At 41.1% G+C, this 16,838-nt stretch overlaps 1 protein-coding gene and 1 pseudogene across 4 annotated transcripts in view; both read right to left on the minus strand.

Annotated features, from left to right (window-relative positions):
* Positions 1-16,838, minus strand: part of col4a6 (collagen, type IV, alpha 6) — a 423,829-nt gene that overhangs the window by 397,064 nt on the left and 9,927 nt on the right. The gene's annotated exons all lie outside the window — the stretch shown is intronic.
* On the minus strand, positions 9,150-9,853 carry LOC148148770 (large ribosomal subunit protein eL36 pseudogene; annotated as a pseudogene).

A 16,838-nucleotide genomic window follows, 5' to 3' on the forward strand; every position in this document is an offset into this window, starting at 1 on the left:
TTATCACTTTCAAGCCTTTTGTATCTTGGGATTAATGATTCAATTCTATAGTTCAAATAAAATCGAAATATTACATTTGGTGCTTGGCTAATTTTCGCATAAGAGCTACTTATACATCAATGGAAAGCAGTTTAATTGCTGGCCATTCAATTTGCATCCCAAATATCTCCATACTGCTATGGTTCCTGGCTCCCAAACCCAGTACCAGCTGGTATTATTGGCACAGATTGTAACACAAGCATAAATGTGACTCTTTCAATGAAACATGCTGAGATAAGTAGCACTTCAAAAGCAATGAGCATAACTTAACTGCACTATGTAGTAAAATATCAGAACACAGACCAAAGGAGCATAATAAAAGAAAGATTGAGACTGAGTCAATATAAGGAATCTTTATGATGGGTCACCAAAGGTTTGATCAAAGCAGTATATTTAAAGCGACAATTGAATAGAGAGAGGGATGCACAACAGAGACACAGGGATGGAATTACAAAGTCTAGAGCCTGGGCTGTTGAAGGCAAACCACAAACAGTAAGGTCAAAAAAGTGGGGAACATACAAGAGACCAGAATTGGAGGTATGCAATGTAATCAAAGAGTTGAAGATTACAGAGATAAGGAGGGGCAAGAACAATGGAGGAATATGCAAAAATTAAAAGAAATGTTAACCTTCTGATGATGCTACTCCTTTAACAAGGCCATGCTGTCCTTGGTTTTTTTTTCAGAGATGTCGTAAAAGACACAGACTTCAAAAAGTCTGGGGATGAAGAGTTTCAGGTCCAATTTGATTATAGCTAACAGATACTGCCTCAGGCAGAAGCTTCAGGTTTTCAAGTTTTTTTAAAAACTTGTACAATGAAAGGGAAGTGGCCAGTTCTCCCAGATCAGCTTTTTTCTGATTTGGTTTGGTTTTTAGCAGTGATGTAAAAGCCACTGGACCCAAAAAAGCAGGTCCAGGCTGATTCTCCTCTCTCCTCTCCTGTAAGACCCTGTGTTTAATTTTACCTTTTATGCTAAGGGGTGTTTTTGGGGATTGTTGCAAGTATTTGGAACAGCCTCATTAAGTTGGGATGATCTGTTGGGTTTTCGGAGAGGCTAAGCTATTCAGTATTCTGTTCTTTTTTGTTTGTGTTTCATTTGGTAATCTTGTTAAAACATGGTTTTGTTTAAAGCTACGTAGTTTGACCAACTGCATCCATCCTGGAATATCAATGTTACACCTGCTTAAAACAACTAGCAAAGTTAGGGTCTGGGCTACTTTCTCAAAATGTTTTGAGGGGGTCGACCCTGAAATGTTACTGAAAAGTACAATTGAAGTGCAAGTTCCTTTCCCTTTCCAATCACATTGGACCCACGCGGATGTCAAACTTTGGAAAACATAGATGGACATATTTGATTGATTGTTTTCACTCAATTATCTTTATAGGACATAGAAAGCCTTTTGAAATTCTTGGTTTTTTTTCATTAGAAATAGGATGGTTCTGAGTGGTTAGCACTGCTGCCTCACAGCGCCAGGGACCCAGGTTTCATTTCACAGTTGGGCGACTGTCTGTGTGGAGTTTGCACATTCTCCCTGTGACTCCGTGGGTTTGCTTCGGGTGCTCCAGCTTCCTTCCACAGTCCAAAGATGTGCAGGGTGAATGGATTGGCCATGCTAAATTGCCCATCATGTCCAAAAATGTGCAGGGTGAATGGATTGGCCATGCTAAATTGCCCATCATGTCCAAAGATGTGCAGGGTGAATGGATTGGCAATGCTAAATTGCCCATTGTGTCCAAGGATGTGCAGGGTGAATGGATTGGCCATGCTAAATTGCCCATCATGTCCAAAGATGTGCAGGGTGAATGGATTGGCAATGCTAAATTGCCCATTGTGTCCAAGGATGTGCGGGGTGGGGATTGCAGAGTTACAGAGATAGGGTGGTGGGTAGGTCTGCTGGGTGGAATGCTCTTTGGCAGGTCAGTGTGGACTCAATGGGCTGAATGGCCTGCTTCCACAAAGTAGGGATTCTATGATTCTAATTATCCACTCCTTTGGTTGTCCAGCCGAATTTTTACATGACAAAGTATTGTGCAGCACTCTGCTTCATTGCACAGCCCACGAGCACTCACTTCATCCTTTCTGATATACATCAATCTCATTGCTCAAGAAGGATTACGTTTACTTTGTGTTATATGTATAATGCTTGTCTATATACCTATGACTGAATTTGCAATAGGAGTGTGAGTAAAATTTAGGTATTCTTGTTTATCCAACATTTCAATGAGTAGACTGGAGAATTTCTCAGGCGAAAGTGAGGACTGCAGATGCTGGAGATTAGAGTCGAGAGTGTGGTGCTGGAAAAGCACAGCAGGTCAGGCAGCATCTGAGGAGCAAAGGCCTTCATCAGGAATAACTTTAGGGAGAATTTCTCACATTACAGTCAAATATGAAAGTTCCATTGTAAGTAACTTGAAGCTCATCTATGAGCAGGTAGTTGTCAATAGTTGACTAAAGAAACTTGATGGATCAAATAATATTTCCATGTGAGTATCCATTTAGAGTAATATGCCTTTAGGAAGGTAGTGGTGTAGGCAATCCATTCAATCGCTAGGATAATAGCAGTTCTCCTTCACTAAATATTGCTTGGAACAAGCTATTCATTGGCTGTGATTGCTAACATCTGGCTATTGTAATCATCAAAATTTAAAATGTCAATCCCCTACTGCTGTATACAGAAGCAACAGCTGTTTTAAGGAGCTAGTCTGTGAAATGGTTCAATTGTAATTGTGCTGCCTAGCATGGAATTGAGCTCTATAGGACAGGAAAGTGCCAAGTTTGTTGTCTGTTTTGTGACAAATCAGCTCACCTCACTGTCGTCAAAGCAATGATTTTAACCTCAACATCTCCTACTTAAGGAGCAATAAAAAAACAGTTATTCCACAGAGAAGCATACATCTGTGGATGTCAAATGAAGACAAGATTAGGTTCTTGTGTCGAGCCCTCTAAGATTAATGGGAGGCCATCACTCGCTATCCGCGCTCACACATAGCAAGTGGACACTTGGCAAAACTAATACCCATGAAACCACACACCAATAGTCAATGTCTTCAGGAACTATATAAAAGAAGCTGTACTAAAAGGTTTATTTCTGTATAATGTTGCAACATAAAGACTCCTCCTGGAATACCTCTGATTGCAGAGAGATTTACTCATTTTTACTGGAAGACTATATATATATGCAGGTGAGTTATTATCTTGGATGCATGTAGTGACACCAACACTAGTTCCTGAATTTGATGCACATTTTGGAAGTTAAATCAAAAGGCAGTGCATTGATTATCAACCATCAGCATAATCAGGAGATCAAAGTCACCAGCTGAAACTTGCTGCTTAACTGTTTTTTGTTCCTATCGAAGCCTACAGCTGTTTCTTGTTGTAATGTAAGAGTGGCTGACAGAGAGGACAGCAATGTAGAACTAACTGATGGTTCGCACATTACATTTTGATGCATTTTATCAGCCCAAGTCATGAATATGTTGCATTTATAGTTTCATATTAGACATGCACAATTGATTAATGTAAAGAAATAATATCACAAGCAACAGAAAGATGACACAAGCAATTCGCAATTTAACTTAAAACAAATGCTAAATCTCATATTCCAAAATGCCATTGGAAGTAATGAGTTGGTGACATCAAGCTTGGGTTAAAAAATGACAATAGACTATTGGAAGAAGGAGCCAGACACTGGGCAATAGGGAGCTTGACAGTTTTGAAGACTTGTAAAAGAGTGAGTGAGGACAGGAACAGTGCACATTGTTACATTATCTCACTTCTGACTATTGTAGAGGTGACAGGTCAGCCTTACCCGTGGGAATATAAACAAATTGAAACTGCTCACGAAGCATCCTCTTAGCAAGTTAAAAATAACAGTGACTACACCAAATTCTGGGTTCACAGAGAGGCAGCAAGAAACCTTAGGACATGGAATACATTTCCTGTGGGAATCTCAACCTGTAACTTTGTTCAACAAACAGGATCTTTACCCAGAATCTTGGTGCTTATTTTATTTTTAGAAGGATGGAAAAGTTATTACTTGAGGGCTCCTGAAGTACACTTCCTATTTTAGAATATTCCATTTTAAATTGTTTCTATTCTTGTCCACAATTTCATATCAAGAAAATGTTTGTCTAATGTAATAGGCTGCTGAAGTTGGGTGCTTGTAGTGAAACCATTGCATATGTCTTACATTGTGAACAGCAAAGTCCATACATGTGCCTTTCAGCATCTCTACATTGAACTTGGGTAAATCCCAAGTATACTACAACCCTGCAGCTTGAAAGACATACTCATTCAGGGTTATTTTTTTATTTACTCATGGGATATGGGCATCGCTGACAAGCCAGTATTTATTGCCTGCCCCTAGTTGCCCTTGAGAAGATGGTAATGAGCTGTCTTTTGCTATATGTAATCTCACAATACAACTAAGGACAGAATTCCTGCATGGTGTACTCCAAATTCCCTGTGCAACAACAAACATTTCAATTGTTTGTTATCTCACCAAACTCCAAGCATTCTTCCATGAGTGAACTTTTCACAAAATTACAAATAACCTCCAGAAAAGGCCACACAGCCCAATAGATCCACACTGGAGTTTATGGCATCCCAACCTTTCCTCACATCAAACTACCAATATACCATTCCTTTCTTCCTCATGTACTTATATTCCACTAAAAGCTGTCAATCTTTTTTGCCTCCACCATTCTATGTGGTAACAGGTTCCAAATTCTAGCCACTCCCCAGTATGAAAATGTTTCTTCTGAATTTCCCATCAGACTTATGATGACTATGTTGCGTTAATTTCTGCTGGCTATCGCGTTTTTGGTAAAATTATGTTTAAAAAAATCAGCAATTAATTACTTCACATAGGAAACAATATCGCATGGTCAGCAATTATATTTGAATAACTGTTCATAAATTGGGAAAAGTATCTTTGAAGGAAACAAATTTATTATTACTAAAAGTACTAAGAGGAGGAGATTCATTAATGCCTTAATACAACAGTATCAAGCCAATACAGCACGGCTTTAACACCGATAGCTCAGTCAACTGATGATGTAAAGGATGGTGAAACATAAGCCAAGCCAATGATGCCCACATTCTGTGAGTAAATCAACATAAAGATCCCCAATTTCCATTGGCCAGAGAGCAGCAACATTTCTGGATTTGCCCCCGCCTTTTCCCAAAACCTGGCAGTTCCCAGTAGCATTAGCTGGAAGTACACATGAAAATACTGGATAAGGACTGATCCAGACTCAGCTATAATGATCTTCATAGTCAAACATTGCTGGGGCAAGTGTCAATATACACTTGCACCAGGTAGCTGGAGGCACTGGTGTGGTGGAATAGTTTGACATACAGCATACAGCATGAGTCACCTCAGGAAAAGCAAATTAAGAACCACATGCCACTGCATATCCTGCAGAACAGAAGATTAATAACGTGACCAGCATCTGTTTTCTGTCTCTTTTCTGAGTCAGCTTAGACTGACCCAAGCTCCTGTTCCACTGTGTTTGAGCATATCTCAGAGTGAAGGGTGAACACCTGGACAACATCAGAAGACAGAGATAGCAGGTATGCCAGGAATGTGAGATTGACAAGATGCTTCCAACCACACCTCTCACTTTCAATCTCTTTGGGAGGCTCAGCAACCTTCAGCCTCACATTTTGCAAGTTAACCTTCAGCACTTTGTAATGGAGATGTTAGCCAACAATTCGGGTAAAAGAAAGAGAAGCTACAATGACCGATGCACATAGAGACTACCACAATCAAAACTATGATAATGCTTCACAGTTGCTATGTCAATAGATAGGATGCTCAAAAGAAAATTATTCAAGTTAAAACACTACTCCTAGAGTGAACAAAATGGCCTCTATATTCCATATCTGGCAAGAATTAACAATGGGCATTGTCTAAAAGCACTGTAAAAATATTTAGTTCCATTTAAAATAGACAAAGGGACTTCCTTAGATTTTCAGTGAGTGAATACACCATTGTGCTGTGGAAATGATGCCGAATCTAGCATAGATTGAATCAGCGATGTAACAGGAAAAGCTGCTCTGATTGTCCACAGTATTCAAGTTCAGGAATGGAGAAAATAAATTCATCAGGGATGAGTTTCATGATGGTCATCCAATGATCTTTGCAATCCTTCACCAAGATTGAATATGATTAAACTGGGAATGGTGGTCACGGTGCCTCTCACAAATTCCTCTCCCCTCTAATCTCCGATATTTCCATCCATCTGATTTCTTGAATATTCCCAATTATAACTGCTCCACCATTTTATGTATTTATTTTTATTTCTTTATTTTCTAAATGTTTTTCCCCGACAATTTATACTCAGGAATCTGAACCGACTTATCTTTGTTGAAAAAGTGTTGCTGGAAAAGCGCAGCCGGTCAGGCAGCATCCAAGGAGCACGAGAATCGACGTTTCAGGCATGAGCCCTTCTTCAGGAAGAAGGGCTCATGCTCGAAACATCGATTCTCCTGCTCCTTGGATGCTGCCTGACCGGCTGCGCTTTTCCAGCAACACTTTTTTCAGCTCTGATCTCCAGTATCTGCAGTCCTCACTTTCTCCTACTTATCTTTGCACCTAAGATGGTGTATCCCAAAGATTTATCCTGGGCCCCCTTCTATATCTCATCTACATGCTGCCCTAATGTCAGTGTTTGCTTGCATATTGATGATGCCCAGCTCTCTCAGCCCCTCCACTGTCTTTACATTGTAACAATGCTCATCTAATCACCAGTACTAAATGAGCAGCATTTCCTTTAATATTAGGATGACTGCGACCACATTTCTTAATCACTGACACAAACCCTTTTCTGTCTGTCTCTATCTGTCTGCCTCACAACTTGTCAGGGGCTGAAAGAGATTGCTTCCAACCTTGGTATCACTCTTGAACTCTAGAGTAAGTTCTGGCTATATTTCCACACCATCACTAAACGTGTCTACTTCCACCTCTGTAACATCCCTGATACCATCCTTTCCTAAGCGTATGTGCGGAGAAAGATCTCATCCATGCCTTTGTCACCTTTGGACTTGACTATTTCAATATACTCCAGCTGGCCTCATTCTGCCTGAGGTCACCCATCATAACACTTGCTGTCCTGTTAATTATGAGAGATTGCAAAGATAAGATTCCTAGGGATTTGAGCATCCTTCTGCATGATTCCTAAAAGGCTAACATGGAGGTACTACAAGTAGTTAGGAAAGCTAATAGAATTGAAGTATTTATTGCAAGGAAATTTAATATAAAAGTTGGACTTCAGTAGGGACTTGTGATACCACATTTGGAGTACTGTGTATAGTACTGGATGTCAATGTGTTGGAACGGTTCAGAGAAGGATACTGGACTGAATTGGAGGGGAGGAATGCTGTGTTGTCTTATGGGAAAAATTGAATAGTCTAGGCTTGTATCTGCTGGAATTGAAAAGAATAAGAGCTGCTGTGTTGCCATAGTCTTACTAGACCATGGGGCTGCTCTGTTATTGAAGAGAAGCAACTGTGGTGACTGTAACCTGAGGGCCACCAGACCTCAGGCAAGAGATTAAGAAGGAGAGTCTTTCAAGGTAACCTCAAAGCAGTGATAGGAATTGAACCCATGCTACTGGCATCACACTGCCCTGCACACCAACAATCCAGCCAACTGAGCTGAACAGATTCCCAGATTAAGAGCAACTCTTGGCTGAAACATATAAGGTCCTCAAGACTCTTGACACTATGAGGACTATGGAAAAATTTATAACTAGAGGGTTACTGTTTAAAAATAAGATGACACTCATTGAAAATAGAGATGAGGGAAATATTTTGCTCATGGAGGATTTGGAATTAATTTCCTGAAAAGACAGTATCTTTGAACTCTTTTAATGAAGAGGTGGATAGATTCTTTATTAAGGTGGAGAAAGGATATCACGATAGACAGGGATGTGGATTTGCCATCACAGTCAGATCACCCATGATCATATTAAAATGTGGAACCAGCTGAAAAGGCCATACATCTGCCATACACCTCCGTCTGCACCTTGTTTGTTCACACAGCAATTGTATGAACATTTGTGAAACTACACTTGAAACACTTATACAGTTTTGTACTCCTTAGCCTCTGAAGAACATATTTACTTTGGACAGAGTAAAACCAAAAGTTACAAATCTGATTCCTCAGGTAAAGGGATTGTCCTTTAAGAACAGATTTAATGAACTCAAACCATATCCCATAGAAGGTAGAAGGAGAGCTGATTAAATCATATAAAATCTTCAAGGTAGGTGGCAGGAAGATGTTTCCCAGCACAGGTTTTTATTATATATATACTGATATCGATAAAGCAAATGAGATGGCAAAAGGTTTTCAAAGAATTTACAAGAGTTTTATTGTAAATACACAGTGTAGTACAACATGAAGTTTCACTTCTCCTTTCTGGACCCATTCCCTGTACCAAAATCAATCCCCTCCAGGGAAGAAACCAGCTCATTTTTTTTTAACTTTAGAAACCTACCACCAATTAAACTAAACACCCAATTAACAAATTATAAAGACTGTCAGCAGGAGCAGTGTAGCAATATTAAAAATGAAAACAAAAGGCAAGGAAACAAGGTTGGGACTAAATAGTGTTCGGAATGGAAGATAATGCACTCCAGCCCATACGGTGCCCACCTCTCTTTGAAAGTATTGAGGGTGCTCCCTCTAAAAGGACACTCAGGCATGAATGCAGCAGCAGAAGAGAAGCAGGCAGTCCGGAATTATAACTATCTCCACGGCCCACTACCTGAAGTAGACAGGACCCACAAACAGGCCAAAGGGAATGTCCTCCAATCCGCCTGTAAGGCCACCTCTGCAGAATCCAGCTGTGCTTTGTCTTCCTTTCCTAAAAAAACATTCCAAAGATGCCCATTGCCTGCGCCCATCACTGGCTCCTTCAGCCAGGTCCAAGAGTAAGCCAAGCGTTGTCCAGCATCAACAGTGCCAGAACAACAAAATTTGGGAGGATAGGAAGAGAGAGACAGGACCAAATTAAAATGGAGTCTCTAGCCCCTGTGATGCCTTCCTTTCAAAATGCACCTTTTTTTAAACTTAAGAACTTTAAATGTAACAGTTTTGTCCAGATTAATCTTTCTTCATAGCGGCCTTTCTCATTGCTACCAGCACTTGCTGAGTTCTTCTCACTTCCTCTTCACACAATGTGAGCACCAACTCCCTTTTTTGATGAATTTGAGCACACATTTGTCTTTAGAGACTACCAGCAAAGCCATAGACCTTGCGATTCAGATCTCTGACAAACTGGGTGTGCTTAGTTAGGCAACCTTTCCAATGGCAGTGTCTTGGGTCAGTCTCATTCTTGGTGACACGGTGATCTTCTTGTGCAGGGCAAATGCCATAGGACGTGTGATTACCATTCCTACAGCATCAGCAGCAGATGGGGAGAATCCAGCTCATTTGTTTTATCCATTTTTTCTTTTTTTTTTCTTTTATAATTTTTGGGTTTTTTTCTTTAGCTTTGCTATATCCAACAGTGTTATCACACACAACCAACTGGCTGTTTTCCCACCACCAAATCACCCATGGGACTTTTCATTTATTACCCATCACCACTAAATCATCCCTGTTTTCAGCTTATTAAATAACATGTCGAACCCAGCTTTTAAATACTAACATCTCACAAGTGCCAGCTGCTCTCAAACATCTCTGAAAGCTGATCTGTTTGAGTCTGATTAAAACAAAATCTCTTTGAGCCTTGAAAGGATTTGTATTTCCAACTCTGATACCGGGTTGGCCATTTAAGACAGGGATGGCCAGAAGTTTATTCACTTGAAGGATTGTGAGTCTATGGAATAGAGTGTTGTGGTCATTGAGCTGGTCAAAATTCTTTTGTTCTTGTATTATTGACACAGTGATCAATAGATACTGAGGTATAGGGATAGTACAGAAAGAGAAGCAATCAACCATGATTTTGCTCAATGGCTGAATAGTCTTCCATTCCTCCTGCTTCTTATGTTCTTATGAGCGACAGCCTACATTCTAAAGAATTCCCCATTAACAATTATTGTCAGAGCCTGTGATGTTATAAAAGCCTGGCAAGGTACAGGAGCTTGCTATTTTTCATGGAACTGAACTCCAAGAAAAGTAGGTGGTTTCAGAAGATCGACTTCCAAATCTCTAGTGACCCATCATGAGATATGAAGTGAAAGTTGTTCACTTCCTATGGAGGAAGCAGAGAAATAGATACGTGTCTGAACATTGACATTCTGAGCTCGCACTAATGTAGTGATTCAGAGAAGAACAAGAAAAAGCACAAACATAAAAGCGATGAGTAAAAGACAGACAGAAAGCCAGGTGAGGGATGGAAGTAAAACGTGGAGAGAGGAGCCAAGAGAACTTGTTCAGATTACTATCAGAGATCGGGCAGTGAACACAACAAATGAATGGATGGATGAAGAGATATGTGACTCGAAATCATAAATAAGCTCCCGACATTGAAAAGCACACCCAATGTTAAATTCAAATTTATTCAATTATTTTAGGGGAAGGAAGAATAAAGAAATACATTTTGGACATCAGGGAATGGAAAACAGGCAGCTCATTCAGTGGAGCCAACGTTACAAATGTAACAAGCTGTGGGTGGGATCACTTGGCTAATTATGGGACTTGCACCTCTTATTTTTGAACAAGTACTGCCCTTGGGAAGTGTTTACCAACATGAGGGCCCAGGGAGCTCCATCATTCCCAGCAGCACCAGAGTTCAGAAGCGACGAAGGCCAGTCTGAAGAGGATCATGGCTGCGCCAGATGGGCAACTCACAGGGCTTTATGACAAGTGATTCCAAAGGAGGGCTAAAGAAGCATCTTGGGCTGGGGTACTGCCCTAATGTGTGCAGTAAACACCTTGATGAGTGGAGCCTTTTCCTTCCTGCTTTTGTACATGTCGGAATTTTACATCTGTGTTGCCTACAGCAACTCAACTGCCCACGCCATACTTTGGCACAGACACCTTATTATAGAGGTCAGTTTTAGATATGTAATAATTTGTTTACATATGGTGGATGCAGGTATGGCAGATGGGTGGGAATGTGGCAAGCTGAGCATCACACACATTTTACATGCCCACCCCCAGCCAAAAACATACCCAGAGGGGCACGCAGTATCCTGCTCTTTGACCCCAAACTTCTGAAAATGACTGAAGCCTAACACTGTTTCTGGCTCCAGCCCGCGGCAATCAGTTACGCTCTCCTCCTGCCCAATCTTACCTTTATAAAACTGATCTGTACAGATGTCTTATGCTGAGCACCTGCAACACCTGGAATACTGTAGATTCATTGGAGAAAATAATAGCTTTTTGAATCAAAGCTTTGTCATCCCCCACTACAGCCTTACATAAGGAACAGAGAAAGGCTGCACTAATCTGAATGGTTCCTGTATACTCTGGCGTGGTTTTTAATTACATTTTCAAATGCAGTTTCAAAGGATATATATCCCAGAATCTCAGAGTTTTATTTTAAAATGTATATTAAAAAGATATCCTCGGATTTCCTGTCTCAAAATATCATTTCAAGCCAAAAGATTGGATTGGGATTGTGAGTCTTCTGGTCACTAAGGGAGCTCAAAGTTCTCTGCAGCTCTACCCTCAACACCTTTCACAATCAAACCATTTCCAACAAATTACAGCTAACTTCATAATCTTCTCTTTACTTCTTCACATCCAGGCAAAGTTAAAAATCACACAACACCAGGTTATTGTCCAACAGGTTTAATTGGAAGCACGAGTGTTTGGAGCACTGCTCCTTTATCAGGTGGTTGTGATCATCAGGAGTAGTGCTCTGAAAGCTAGTGCTTCCAATTAAACCTGTTGGACTATAACCTGGTGTTGTGTGATTTTTAACTTTGTACACCCCAGTCCAACACCGGCATCTCCAAATCATGACATCCAGGCAACTTTCCCTCATCCTTTCCAGAAGGTTTCTGCTATACTTTGAGGTCATTCATGAGTAGATTTTCTTAATAGGATAAGATCACTGATTTTGGACAGCCACACACAAGGTCATCATAGCTCAGATATCCAATAGCAGTGTGTGTTGTGGCCCAATCTCTGTAAAACCTCAACAATCACCTATCAACCTGGGACAGACTAACTGCTGGAAGTACAGAGTTAATGATTCTACTCCTGTATGATGATAACACAGTGAAGGGTGTGTTTGCCTCCATTATATCAAACAAAATGACAGTGAATTATTATCATAAGGACCTTGTCAGCAAAAGGTAGGAAGAAGTGACAAGGCTGCAGCAGAAGGTCAGAGGAGGAGGTGGAAGGGTGCAGTGGTAGACTTCAATGTGGGCTGAAGATACTGCAAGAGTTGGAGAAAGTATTTAGAAAAATATTCTAAGTGGGCCAATTAAACATTAAAAAATATGACAGATTAAGGGAGGGACAGAATTTTGTTGTTGGTGGCACTCCTCTCTTGATCCTCTCTTGTTTTGTAGCGAATGACAAAGAGTAGGGGAAAATCAGGTGGGGATACACATGGCAGTATCTTTACCTTTTTCACCAAGGAAGAATACTTCTCCCCCTTTCCTACCACAGGGCATAGAATGTCTCCCCTCCCTTGCCATAGATCAAGGAGGGAGTAGTGGTCTACCATGTGGAAATGGCAGAACCAGAGAAACCTCCACAAACCAAAAGAGGTTTACGTGAAGATGGCCACCAACAGCAGGATTCTCTCTCTTCTTTACTCTGCCACGTTTTTTCTTCAAGGTTGAGAGCATTTTTTTAAAGTGTTTTCATCCAACTTTTGCAGGATCTTCAGCCCACATTGAAATCTATCGTAGCACCCTCCCACCTCTCCTGATCTACAGGCCTGTCACTTACTCCCATCTTGCGCTTTCAGTGTCCCATTGGGAATGTGCCATGATTAAATAAAGCACAATCACTGCAAAACCCTCTTGTTTCCCTTTGTTTTAAATCCTGACATTAAGATTAACTTTATCATAAATTTCCAATGTGCTTCTTCCTTTCCCAATTTATTACCATCCTGGGTAATATTAGGCAAAATGAACTAAACACCATCGCTACATATTAACACAGAAACATAGAAAAAAGGTGCATGAGTAGGCTATTCGTCCCTTCGAACCTGCACCACATTTCAATACAATCATGGCTGATCATGCAATTCCAGTATCCTATTCCTGTCCTCTCCCCATACCTCTTGATCCCTTTAGCCTCACGGGCAAAGGTCTAGCTCCCTGTTGAATATATCTAATGAACTGGCCGCAATCGTTTCAGTGGGAGAGAATTCCACAGGCTCACAACTCCCTGAGTGAAGAAAATCATCCTCATCTCAGTCCTGAATGGCTTACTCCTTCTTCTTAGACTGTGATCCCTTGTTCTGGGGTTCCCCAACATTGGGAACATTCTTCACACCTAGACTGTCCAGTTCCATCAGGATTTTAAATGTGTCTATGAGATCCCTCCTCACTTTCTAAATTCCAGCAAATACGAGCCCAGTCTTTCCTCATATGTCAGCCCTGCCACCCCAGGAATCAGTCTGGTGAATCTTCACTGCATTCCCTCAATAGCAAGAATGACCTTCCTCAGACTAGGAGACCAAACCTGCATATGATACTTAAGGTGTGGTCTCACCAAAGCCCTGTGTAACTGCAGCAAGATATCCTTACTCCGACAGTCAAATCCTCTTGCAATGAAGGAAGTTTATTTGGAAGGACTAGTTTTTGGAGTGCTGCTCCTTCATCAGCTACTTCATGAAAGAGCAGCGCTCCAAAAACTAGTCCTTCCAAATAAATCTCTGGGACTATAACCTAGTATTGTGTAATTTTTAACTTTGTCCACTCCAGTCCAACACCAGCACCTCTACATCATGGCTATGAAGGACAGCATGCCATTAGCTTTCCTCAGTGCCTGCTGCACCTGCATACCAACTTTCAGCAAGTGTTGCACCATGACACCCAGGTCTTGTTGCACCTCACCTTTTCCTAAACTGCCACCATTCAGATAATATTCTAAATGTACTGATGCTGGTAAGGGATTGGTTCAACACACAGCCTTTTAACTGTGGCACTTCAGCAGTTGAGTTAAAGGACCCCTCTGTCTGATGGCCACTGGCAATCCAATTCTAAGAGGTCCCAATCTGCAGCACAAAACTGGCCTGATGTTTCACTGACTGATGGCTATTGGTAGTGCCATTCAGCCAGGCACAGGTTGGCTGGTGGGAAAAACAGGTAATGCCACACCGGTGCAGTAGAAGGTGCTGTGCAAAAGTGACCTACCAATTATGGGATGCTCAGAGCTGGTTTTGAGAATTCAAAGCATCCAGTGTTCCTTTCCTTGCCTAGCAGCAAACTTCACAAGCAAACAAAAAGAAATGAAACAAATAAGTGTTAATTTGCATACCAGCACTTGCCAGATTTTGCCTCGGGAGTAAATGGTAGCCTGTGTTTTTGTGCGTGGCAATGTGTGGCATGCAGACAGTTAAGGTGCACCTGCAGACAGTCCTGCATTGTGAGAGATCCGTAAGCAAGCCCAGCTGTGTGACTGTGAGTGGATCAAAGCAAACAACTGACAACAAGAAACCTCAGAACAATTGCAGATTCTGAAGAGTAGATGGGTGTGGAATATTATTGTTTTCATACGAAACCCTCCTTGAAATGATCAACAGAACAAACAAAAGCTGTGTTGTGTGTGCTTATTCCAGGCAGTCTGCATTTGGTTACGTTGTTCTGCAATGTGTAGAATTTTAAATGAATCATTACGTCCATTAGACTTGTTATCTTTCACCTTAGTTGTGGATTGAAGCCAAAGTCTATCATCAAGGTTCGTGTTATAATAAACCCAGCCAAGCAAGGCAATGGCAGATTATGCTCATTCTGCAGCGATTATGTTATTTGGTAATATGAGGAGGCCAGCATGGTCATTTTGCTATTTAAGGTTCCAAGATGACAATCTTAGTGTTGGAAGATTGTAGCCAAGTCAACCACCTACTGCAGCATGGTAACACAATACCTAAACCAGGAAGGTACATAATACTAAGGATTGATCAGTCACTTGGACCATTAATTTGACTAGAGAAATAATCATGTGGTTAATTCCTATCACTCAACATCATTTAGTCCCTCAAGCCAAGGCCTCAATGAGTCTTATCTGGAGAATAACAGGATGTTTACCAGTACTCTGCCCAGTAAGCTATGAGTTTTAGCTGCTTCAACACTCACAATAACTCACACACAGTAATTATCTCAAAGCTCTTACTGTTGTCAAGCTCTGCTTCAGTTCCATGGACTTAAGGAGGTAGGATATTGGAAGAAGTAGAGTGTTCCATAATCAGATAAATTGAAACAGCCTTCACCTTCTTGATAGTTTAATTCTCCAAGCTCAGATACATGGTGCTGGATTTCTGTTTATGTCACTTTTCACTGCTCTCCTGATGGATCAGCAACATTTGATGCCCAGCTTTTCTGTTTACTTGACACATTGTTCCCGTCGAAGGCCTGAACAGTTAAATGAGTTCAAGGACTGCTTTTAAAGTGCCCAGACAAAATCACACACTTTCCTAGCTAAGCATCAGTCACTGCAAAAACTGTAATTGTTTCACCCATAAAGTATTTCTTGATCTGAACCAGGCTCTTGTTGGTTCTCCAAGTTCTATTTATCATGGCATTTACCTCATCTATCATAATGTTATCTTCTGTCAAGGAAATACGAATGCAAAGTTACAATACAATCAAATTCACCAAAAACAGGCTGACATTCGAAATGGCTCACTTGGTTCCCTGCCCATTGCCCATTTTTGTAGCTGAGCCCTTCTGGCATTTCCCTTTCTTCTAGGTTAAGTGATGTCAATGGTGATGACAGCAGATCGAACCACCTTTGAGTTGGGGATAAAGGAAATCAGTCAGGCTTCCCAGCCTTGATTACAAAGTGGTGAGTCCGGGTGGAATGTGCATACCTGTGAATGCAAAGTCAGGACTGCTCAGCTATTACCACATCCATTTTCATTATCAAACCTCAGGGCTGAGATTTCATAGTGGGTGAGATCTGCTCTTGCACCCAGCCATGGCCAATGGTTCTGCAGTGAAGAGTTCTCACTAGTCAGATGGAACAAATCTGTAGTGCTTTCACTTTACCAAAGACTTCAGCAGTAGCCGACTGACAATCTGGTTTACAGTCTCGATCAGTCATGATGCCTATGTACTTTAAACCACTCCCACAGTCCACCTCCACAAAGTACTTATGGATTTCTCATTTTCAAATGTTCAGGCGCTACTTAGGCTTGCATTGGGGAGGTATATTTTTGGAGTCCAGTTGGAAACTCCCAGTATTGGAAGTTCTGGTCCCTTCCAAAGCCCAGCAGAAACTCACAGTTTAGCTGAGATCAACCAAATGTCTCCCTTTAGAATTGGTGAAGGAGTGCATCAGATGAATTAATCATTTTCCATCCTTAATGTCAAGGTACAAATTTGGAGAATAATCTCAGGTGAGGTGCTTAAGACAGTTAGTAGCTACAAGACTAAAACTGACCAACAGTCAGCATGCAGCCAGTAAAGAGATTAGGAACTATCTCAATGATATGCCATTTGTCCATGCAGGTATATCAAATTAACTGAAATCAAAGTTAATTCCTGTCAACAGCAAAATAACTGTTTTAGAGTCATAGAGAGGTACAACATGGAAACACACCCTTCAGTCCAACCCGTCCATGCCGACCAGATATCCCAACCCAATATAGTCCCACCTGCCAGCACCCGGCCCATATCCCTCCAAACCTTCCTATTCATATACCATCCAAATGCC

The sequence above is a fragment of the Chiloscyllium plagiosum genome, unplaced genomic scaffold (genome assembly GCF_037043375.1).
Source record: "Chiloscyllium plagiosum isolate Xiang-an unplaced genomic scaffold, Cpla_swu_hap1 HiC_scaffold_11, whole genome shotgun sequence".
NCBI classification, from domain to species: domain Eukaryota; kingdom Metazoa; phylum Chordata; class Chondrichthyes; order Orectolobiformes; family Hemiscylliidae; genus Chiloscyllium; species Chiloscyllium plagiosum.